Source organism: Gorilla gorilla, chromosome 5 (assembly GCF_029281585.2).
Source record: "Gorilla gorilla gorilla isolate KB3781 chromosome 5, NHGRI_mGorGor1-v2.1_pri, whole genome shotgun sequence".
Taxonomy (NCBI): domain Eukaryota; kingdom Metazoa; phylum Chordata; class Mammalia; order Primates; family Hominidae; genus Gorilla; species Gorilla gorilla.
Window position 1 is genome coordinate 61,081,911 of NC_073229.2, and position 10,675 is coordinate 61,092,585.

Sequence of the window (10,675 nt, forward strand, 5' to 3'; positions counted from 1 at the left end):
TCTGTTGGCTTGGACTCTTCTTCCCTGAGGGAGGGCAGGCAAAACCCAGTTCCTGGGGCCGGGGCTGGCCAGGAGAGTGGAGCACAGGTTGGTGGGCAAGTGCGGAGGGACTGTCCTGGAGGCAGGGGAGGAAATGAAAGCTCAGGACAGACACAGGTAACTTGCTCAGGGTCACAGAGGAGGAAGGGGACTGTCCTGCTGTCCTTCTGACTGCAAATCGTACACTCTCACAGCCCTCTGGACGCTTCTCCTGAGGGCCAGAGACCCTGAGTCTGACTTTGTGCAGACAGGCCAGGAGGAAGAGTTTTTTAAATTATTTGTACAAATTGATGGAGTACATGAGAAATTTTGTGACATGTATATAATGTGTAGTGACCAAGCCAGGGTGTTTACAGCATCCATTACCCAAGTACAATACATTTTGGTTAAATATAGTCACCTTACTCAGCTTTCGAACACTGACTTTATTCCTTCTATCTCACTGTATGTTTATACCATTTATTTATTTTTATTTTTATTTTTTTTTTTTTGAGAGGGAGTCTTGCTCTGTTGCCCAGGCCGGGGTTCAGTGGCGTGATTTCAGCTCACTGTAACCTCCGCCTCCCAGGTTCAAGTGATTCTTGTGCTTCAGCCTCCCGAGTAGCTGGGATTACACATGTGCGCCACCATGCCCGGCTAATTTTTGTATTTTTACTAGAGACAGGGTTTTGATATGCTGGCCAGGCTGGTCTCGAACTCCTGACCTCATGTGATTGACCCACCTCGACCTCCCAAACTGTTGGGATTACAGGGATGAGTCACTGCACCCCGCCTGTACCCTTTAATTTGCTTCTCTTCCTCCTTCCCACTCTCGAGGAAGAATTTTCATTACCCCAAAGTTAACAGACAAAAGTGAGAGTGTCTGGAAAACCATGCAGTGTAGCAGCTCACAGGCAAAGTTATTATTATGAAAAAAATCTATCAAAATCACAAATGAGCATAGCTTGTGTCCCAGCTTCTCTACTTTAGAACTGTACCTGTGGATGTATTTGTACACTTGCAAAATTACATGAGTCCAAAATTATTCAGTGCAGTATTCTTTGTATGGCTCCAGAAAGCCTCATCTGCACTTTTGAGATCCAGAAAGTTCTGAAAACTGGGATTTCTCGCATTAGATTGGCACACACTCACTTGTTATATAAAAAAAAAAAAAACCTGACAAGACCATTTATAATCTTTATTAATTCCACTTATCATCCATATTTGCAGTGGAAACATTAACATGTTTGATGATGGGATAGGTCCCATTAGGGTATTTTATTATTTTTTATTTTTTTGAGACGGAGTTTTGTTCTTGTTGCCCAGGCTGGAGTGCAGTGGCACGGGCTCAGCTCACCACAACCTTTGCCTCCTAGGTTCAAGCGATTCTCCTGCCTCAGCCTCCCCAGTAGCTAGGGTTATAGGTGCCTGCCATCACGCCCAGCTAATTTTTGTATTTTTAGTAGAGACGGGGTTTCACCATTTTGGCCAGGCTGGTCTTGAACTCCTAACCTCAGGTGATCTGCCTGCCTCGGCCTCCCAAAGTGCTGGGATTACAGACGGGAGCCACCGCACCCGGCCCACCATTAGGGTATTTTACAATATATGGAATATATGCTAAATTACCTTTCTGAATATGTGTGTGTGTGTGTGTGTGTGTGTGTGTATATACACATATATGTATATATATGTGTATGTGTGTATATACACATATATGTATATATATGTGTATGTGTGTATATATACACACATATATGTGTATATATGTGTATATATGTGTATATACACACATATGTGTGTATATGTGTGTATATATACACATGTGTGTATATGTGTGTGTATATACACATGTGTGTATATGTGTGTGTATATACACATGTGTGTATATGTGTGTATATACACACATATATGTGTGTATATGTGTGTATATACACACATATATGTGTATATATGTGTGTATATATGTGTGTATATATCCACACATATATGTGTATATATGTGTGTGTATATATACACACACACACATACACACACACACATATATAGCTGACCTTTGAACAACACAGGGGTTAGGGGCACCAAACCCCTTGCTGTTGAAAATCTGCCTATAATTTTTGATTCCCCCAAGACTTCATTAATAGCCTACTGTCGACCAGAAGACTTACCAATAATAAACAGTCGATTAACACATATTTTATATGTTTTATATATATTATATACTGTATTCTTACAATAAGGTAAGCTACAGAAAAGAAAATGTTATTTAAAAAACCATGAGGAAGAGAAAATATTAAGTGGAAGTGGATCATCACAAAGGTGTTCATCCTCACTGTCTTCATATTGAGAAGGCTGAGGAGGAGGAGGAAGATGAGGGGTTGGTCTTGCTGTCTCAGGGGTGGCAGAGGCGGCAGGGGTGGAGGAGATGGAAGGGGAGCAGGAGAGACAGGCACAAAACTTGTGACTTTTATTGAGAAAAATCAGTTTATAAGCAGACCAGTGCAGTTCAAACCCGTGTTGTTCAAAGGTCAACCATACATGTACAACCATGTATGTACTTCGGATCCCAACAGTTTGGATAAGAGATTATGGACCTATAAAAGTTCAGAAGAAATCTAAATGCCCAATTGGGGCTGCTCAGTAGAGCATGGCCCACCCATAAAATGGGGTCCCAACCATGGGGTACTGTGAGACTCTAAAATGAAGGAGGCTAGCTGAGTGCTGTGGTGTGTCTGTAGTCTAGCCACCTGGGAGGCTGAGGTAGGAGGATTGCTTAAGCCCAGGAGATTGAGTCCAGCCTGGGGAACATAGTGAGACCTTTTTCTCTAAAAAAATTAATGAAGGAGGTGTCTCTTTGTATAGTATACACTTATGGACCAGTCTCCAAGACCAAGAATAAGAAAAAGAAGCATACATATAATGTACAATTTTGTGTCTGGAAAGGCAGGTGAGATGAGTGAGGGGTGTCTGGCCGCCATGGGGCAGGAGAGCTGGGCAGAAAGAAGGCTTTGTTCTAGTGTACATACTGTAGGAGCTTGTGAATTTTGAACCCTAGGTTCACTCGGTGTAAATCTTTCACCTCGTCAATGTATAAACAACTTTGGTTCCAGGCCAGGCTCCTGGCTTTGCCTGAGATCCAAGGTAAAAAGGCCCAGGCTCACAAAGTCCTGCTGTCCCTCCAAGAAGGCCACTCCCTGGCATTCCAGAAACATCCTGGCTCCTGGGACACTCCTTCTGTTGGCATGGATGCCAGCGTGCTCTAGGCCCTGATTCATCAGCCTTCAGTGGAATCTCCATGTGATTTCGCTTTCCTTCTTGTTTAAACTGTCAAAAGCAGGACATACTTATGGTAAAAAGGCAAATGCTAAAGGCATATAAAATAAAAGCCCCCTCCCTATCCATGAAGCTGAACACATAAAGGTAACTCTTACAAATGGCTTGGTGTGTACCATTTCAGACCTTCTTTTTCCTGTTTGTAATTAATAGCTCTCTCTCTGTCTATATATACATATTTATTATAAATAAAAAGAAGAGCATATTATACCTACTATTCTGAAATGTGTTTTTTTTTTTTTTTTGAGACAGGGTCTCACTCTGTCACCCGGGCTGGAGTGCAGCAGCACAATCATGGCTCACTGCAGCCTCGACGCCCCTCCCCAGCCCTGGGTTCAGGTGGTCCTCCCATCATATATATGTGTGTGTGTGTATATATATATATATATATGATGTTTTGGTGACTATCTTCTTTCACTTAGCATGTTTTCAAGGTACTGCCATATTGTAGCATTTATCAGTACTTCATTCCTTTTTCTTGCCAAATAATATTTTATTATATGGACACACCACGTTTTGTTTATCCATTTGTCAGTTGATGGACTTTGGGTTGTTTCTGCTTTAGGTTATTATGAGTAATGCTGCTATGAACATTTGTGTACAAGTTTTTGTTTGGATGTATGCGTTCACTTCTCTTGGGTATATACCTAGGAGTGGAATTGCTGCTCGATCATATGGTAATGATATGTTTAACATTTTGAATAATTACCAAACTTTTCCAAAATTGCTACATCATTTTACACTTCCACCAGCAATCATGAGAATCCCTGTGTTCTTTTTAATAGCTACATCATATTCCATGGCATGAATGTTCCATAATCTATTTAACCAGCTCCATATTGGTTTTTCATTACTCTTTCCGACTTTTCACTATTTTCACTATTTCAAATAGTGCTAAACTTGGTGCTAGAACTTCTTGGCTCCAACCTATCTTACTTCTTCAAGTCTAATTCTAGGAGAAACCCCCCCAAATAATTAAATAGATAAAAATGGTACCTTATTGTATTTTTAAATTTTCTCAATTATTGAGATTGAATGAATGAATGTCATGGATTATTCATTCATTATTTATTTAATCCATCTTTCATTCATCTAACCCATTAATTTAACTAATTCTGCAGACTATTGCTGAGCCCAACATGTGCTAGAGGGCTATGCCAGATGTCGGGCACCGACCAGGCGCTAAGACAAAGCACAGCATGACCTGAAGGAGGTGGCTGGGGCTGGGTGTGATGGTATGTGCCTGCAGTCCTAGCTACTTAGGAGTCTGAGGCAGGAGGATCACCTGAGCCCAGGAGTTCGATGCTGTACTGAGCTATGATCATGCCACTGTACTCTAGCCTGGGCGACAGAGCAAGACCCTGTCTCTAAAAAAAAAAAAAAAAAAGTGATTGGAAATTAACTTTCATTTTACATGTGGCATGTGCCTTGATACTCAAGGCATAGGGAGGAACTCCCAGCCCAGACTGAGAGCTTCAAGGAAAACCCCTAGAGAGAGATGTGCCTCTTGGACTGAATTTTGAAGGACAAACAGGAGCTGGCCAGATAGAGGAGAGGACATTCCCAGGGGATGGGGGAGCAACACGGGCAAAGTGTGGGGGGGTGAGACTGCATGGAGTTCAGTGTGGGGAGTCACAGGCATAAATCGTGGAGCGGAAGAGAAGAGTGAGGAGGGAGTAGGGCCAGGCTTGGAGCCAGGACAGACTGTGCCAAGGAACAGGGCTTTAAGGCATTGCAGAGACCCTCTGCCTACCTCCTGCCCCCAGGAGCCTGAGACTTGTCAGGCACATTCACTTCCCGAGGCCCAGCTTGGCTGTCAAGGACTACCTGATGCTCTGCATGTGAGGGCCTCTCTGGTCCCTGGCAGACCTCCCTGTTCCCTCACAGAAAGACATTTCTTTGTCCCGTGGTCAAAGAGAGGTGTGAGGGCAGGGGCACAGAGAAACACATGGCTTGAGCAAGTTTGCTCTGTCAGGGGCTAGATGGGAGCCACAGACCAGGGACATTTAGATGAGCCTTTTTTTGATAGGGGCCCCTCAGAAAAGAGACAAGGGTGGGAATGTGGAGAGTCTTGTGTCTCTAATCATCAGACGCTGGGGCCTGCTGAGATTTTCCTATGGGCTACTGATGAGTCAAGGCCAGGACAATAGATGAGGCCAGTGCAAGGCTAAAGGACTTAGAACCATCTTTCTAAGTTCTCAGGAGTTTCAGGAGCCTGCTCATTGCCTAAGGTGATGAGGTGATATGGAAGGAGAGTCTTTCTGGCCATGGGTTAGAGGTAATATGACGTAAGCCCATTTTCAGCAGCTCCAGGTGGCATCTTCTGCATTTCTCCTCACCTTTAAACTGGAAGTGGTGTAACACCATCCATTACCACTACCACCAATTTTACCATAATCCGCACCGCTGTCTTCATTATCCACCATTACTAGCTTCGTCTTCACTCAGATCACAGATATTTTTCTCCCAAACTATCACCATCACCTCCACTAGGCTTTGAAGACATAATGATTAACAAAAGACAAGGTCCTTGCCATCAGGGAGCTTACACACTGTCATCACCTCCTTCACCATCATCATCACATCAGCAACATCATCATTACCATTATCACCACCATCACCACATCACCAACATCATTACCACCATCACCATATCACCACCACCATCACTACCATCACATCACCACCATCATTACCAACATCACCACATCACCACCACCATCATTACCAACATCACCACATCACCACCACCATCATTACTACCATCACATCACCACCATCATTACTACCATCACATCACCACCATCATCATTACTACCATCACCACATCACCACCACCATCATTACTACCATCACATCACCACATCACGACCACCATCACTACTACCATCACCACATCACCACCATCATCATTATCAACATCACCACATCACCACCACCATCATTACTACCATCACATCACCACCACCATCATTACTACCATCACATCACCACCATCATTACCACCATCACCACATCACCACCATCATTATCAACATCATCACATCACCACCACCATCATTACTACCATCACATCACCACCACCATCATTACTACCATCACATCACCACCATCATTACCACCATCACCACATCACCACCACCATTACTGCCATCACATCACCACCATCATTACCAACATCACATCACCACCACCATCATTACTACCATCACATCACCACCATCATTACTACCATCACCACATCACCACCATCATTACTACCATCACATCACCACCATCATCATTACTACCATCACCACATCACCACCACCATCACCACATCACCACCATCATCATTATCAACATCACCACATCACCACCACCATCATTACTACCATCACATCACCACCACCATCATTACTACCATCACATCACCACCATCATTATCAACATCATCACATCACCACCACCATTACTACCATCACATCACCACCATCATTACCAACATCACCACATCACCACCATCATCATTATCAACATCACCACATCACCACCACCATCATTACTACCATCACATCACCACCACCATCATTACTACCATCACATCACCACCATCATTATCAACATCATCACATCACCACCACCATTACTACCATCACATCACCACCATCATTACCAACATCACCACATCACCACCATCATCATTATCAACATCACCACATCACCACCACCATCATTACTACCATCACATCACCACCACCATCATTACTACCATCACATCACCACCATCATTACCACCATCACCACATCACCACCACCATTACTGCCATCACATCACCACCATCATTACCAACATCACATCACCACCACCATCATTACTACCATCACCACATCACCACCATCATTACTACCATCACATCACCACCATCATTACTACCATCACATCACCACCATCATTACTACCATCACATCACCACCATCATTACTACCATCACATCACCACCATCATCATTACTACCATCACCACACCACCACCACCATCATTACTACCATCACATCACCACATCACCACCACCATCACCACATCACCACCATCATCATTATCAACATCACCACATCACCACCACCATCATTACTACCATCACATCACCACATCACCACCACCGTCACCACATCACCACCATCATCATTACTACCATCACCACGTCACCACCACCATCATTACTACCATCACATCACCACATCACCACCACCGTCACATCACCACCATCATCATTATCAACATCACCACATCACCACCACCATCATTACTACCATCACATCACCACCATCATTACCACCATCACCACATCACCACCACCATTACTACCATCACATCACCACCATCATTACCATCACCACATCACCACCACCATCATTACTACCATCACCACATCACCACCATCATTACTACCATCACATCACCACCATCATTACTACCATCACATCACCACCATCATCATTACTACCATCACCACATCACCACCAACATCACCACATCACCACCACCATCATTACTACCATCACATCACCACCACCATCATTACTACCATCACATCACCACCATCATTATCAACATCATCACATCACCACCACCATTACTACCATCACATCACCACCATCATTACCAACATCACCACATCACCACCACCATCATTACTACCATCACATCACCACCACCATCATTACTACCATCACATCACCACCATCATTACCACCATCACATCACCACCACCATTACTACCATCACATCACCACCATCATTACCAACATCACCACATCACCACCACCATCATTACTACCATCACCACATCACCACCATCATTACTACCATCACATCACCACCATCATTACTACCATCACATCACCACCATCATCACTACCATCACCACATCACCACCACCATCATTACTACCATCACATCACCACCATCATCATTATCAACATCACCACATCACCACCACCATCATTACTACCATCACATCACCACCACCATTACTACCATCACCACACCACCACCAGCATCATTACCACCATCACATCACCACCACCATCATTACTACCATCACCGCATCACCACCATCACATCACCACCACCATCACTACCATCACATCACCACCATCATCATTACTACCATCACCACATCACCACCACCATCATTACTACCATCACATCACCACCATCATTACTACCATCACCACATCACCACCATTACCACCATCACCACATCACCATCATTGCCACCATCACATCACCATCATCTGCATCACATCACCACCAGCATCATTACCACCATCACATCACCACTACCATCACCAGATCACTGTCACCATCATTACCACATCTATCACATAATCCTCATCACCACTACTACCTTCATGACCACATCATTACTACCAGCGGCCCTAGCCCCATCCTCTCATCTCTACTCCAATCACCCCTGTCACCATCACTTCCATCACCAGGATCCCACCTCCCTTACTATTATACCATCCATCACCATACTTACCACTGCAATTGATTTTGTCATTGCCACCATCAACAGTGTAGGAAATGACTACATGGGTTGCAGCAATGGTTAATGGTCACTGAAGCCCCAGTTAAGATGGGTAGGTCATCTGAGGTCACTCAATGGGGCGGGGGCAAAAGAGTAAAAGGCCTAAAGTGTAAGTATTCCCTATTGCAAGCAATCTCAAATTGTTTATTCCAAGAATGTATTTTTCCTGAACCCTCCAATAATTCTAGTAATAATTCCAATTAAGGAGTTTTTTTTTTCTTTTTTCTTTTTTTTTTTTTTGAGTCAGAGTCTTACACTGTACTCAGGCTGGAGTACAGTGGTGCAATCTCAGCTTACTGCAACCTCCACCTCCTGGGTTTAAGCAATTCTCCTGCCTCAGCCTCCCAAGTAGCTGGGATTATAGGCATGAGCCACTACGCCCAGCTAATTTTTGTATTTTTAGTAGAGACGGGGTTTCACCATGTTGGCCAGGCTGGTCTCGAACTCTTGACCTCCAGTGATCCACCCGCCTTTGCCTCACAAAGTGCTGGGATTACAGGCGTGAGCCACCATGCCTGGCCAGGAGTTATTTTCCATTGCACAAGGCTCCTCTCCATCCGGTTTGGTATAAATGAAGGTCTCTACCTTGGCCTCTGAGCTCAGGTTAGAATTCCCAGGTTGGAGGGGTGGGAGGATGGTTAAAATACAATCAAAACCAGCTCTTAACTGGTGATTCAGAGTTGATCTATCTATCCTCTGGTTAGACTCAGCATTCCATACCTGCCTGTCCAGCTCCATCATCAGCCATCATGGTCACTGTCACCATCATTCTTCAATGACATCAGAGAAGAGAGCTTCCATATGAGGTAGGGCCAGGGAATAAGATGGAGCCGGAGGTAAAATTAATGCCAAATTACTCTCTGGAGAAAGGGGCTGTAGATTTATTTATTTTTTATTTTTTATTTTTGAGACAGAGTTCCACTCCTGTTGCCCAGGCTGGAGTGCAGTCGCACGATCTCGGCTCACTACAACCTCCACCTCCCAGATTCAAGCAATTCTCCTGCCTCAGCCTCCTGAGTAGCTGAGATTACAGGCGCTTGCCCCCATGTCCAGCTAATTTTTTGTATTTTTGGTAGAGACGGTTTTGCCATGTTGGCCAGGCTGGTCTCAAACTCCTGACCTCAGGTGACCCACCCACCTTGGCCTCCCAAAGTGCTGGGATTACAGGCATGAGCCACTGTGCCTGGCCAGGGCTGCAGATTTAGATTTGAGTTTCCTAGGAGCCAATGTCAAGAGGGAGAGGTAACCACTGCATGATTATCAGCTATTTCTGATACTAAAGCAGGAGAGAAATTCCCATTGTGAAAACTAAGGCATCACAGCCAATGGCTGAAGTTGACCTCGTTAGCTGTCCTCTCTGGCTGTGGAAAAACTTCAGAGTATTACCCTGTGGAGCCACTGGATGGGACATGGAGATGGGGTGACCACAAAACTTACCTCTCAGGAGCTGCAAAGTGTTATGGTATTTTATATATTTTATATTAATACTATCATTACATAGTATTAAATGAGGGAGGAACCAACAGTGTGAGGTCACACATGAGTGAGGATGAGAGGGGTGGAGGTGTCTCCCCTTGAGCTGGTCTTCAGGGAGGTTTGGGCATCCACTTGGTGAACGAGGAGGAAGCCACATTGTCCAAGGGACCACACTAGGGTGTGACATGCCAATGAGCTGGTGTGTGCAGAGAACTAGAGGGAAGGGAGCATGTTGGAGAGGGGTCGGGGTGGACTGGGGGAGAGGATCTAGTCCT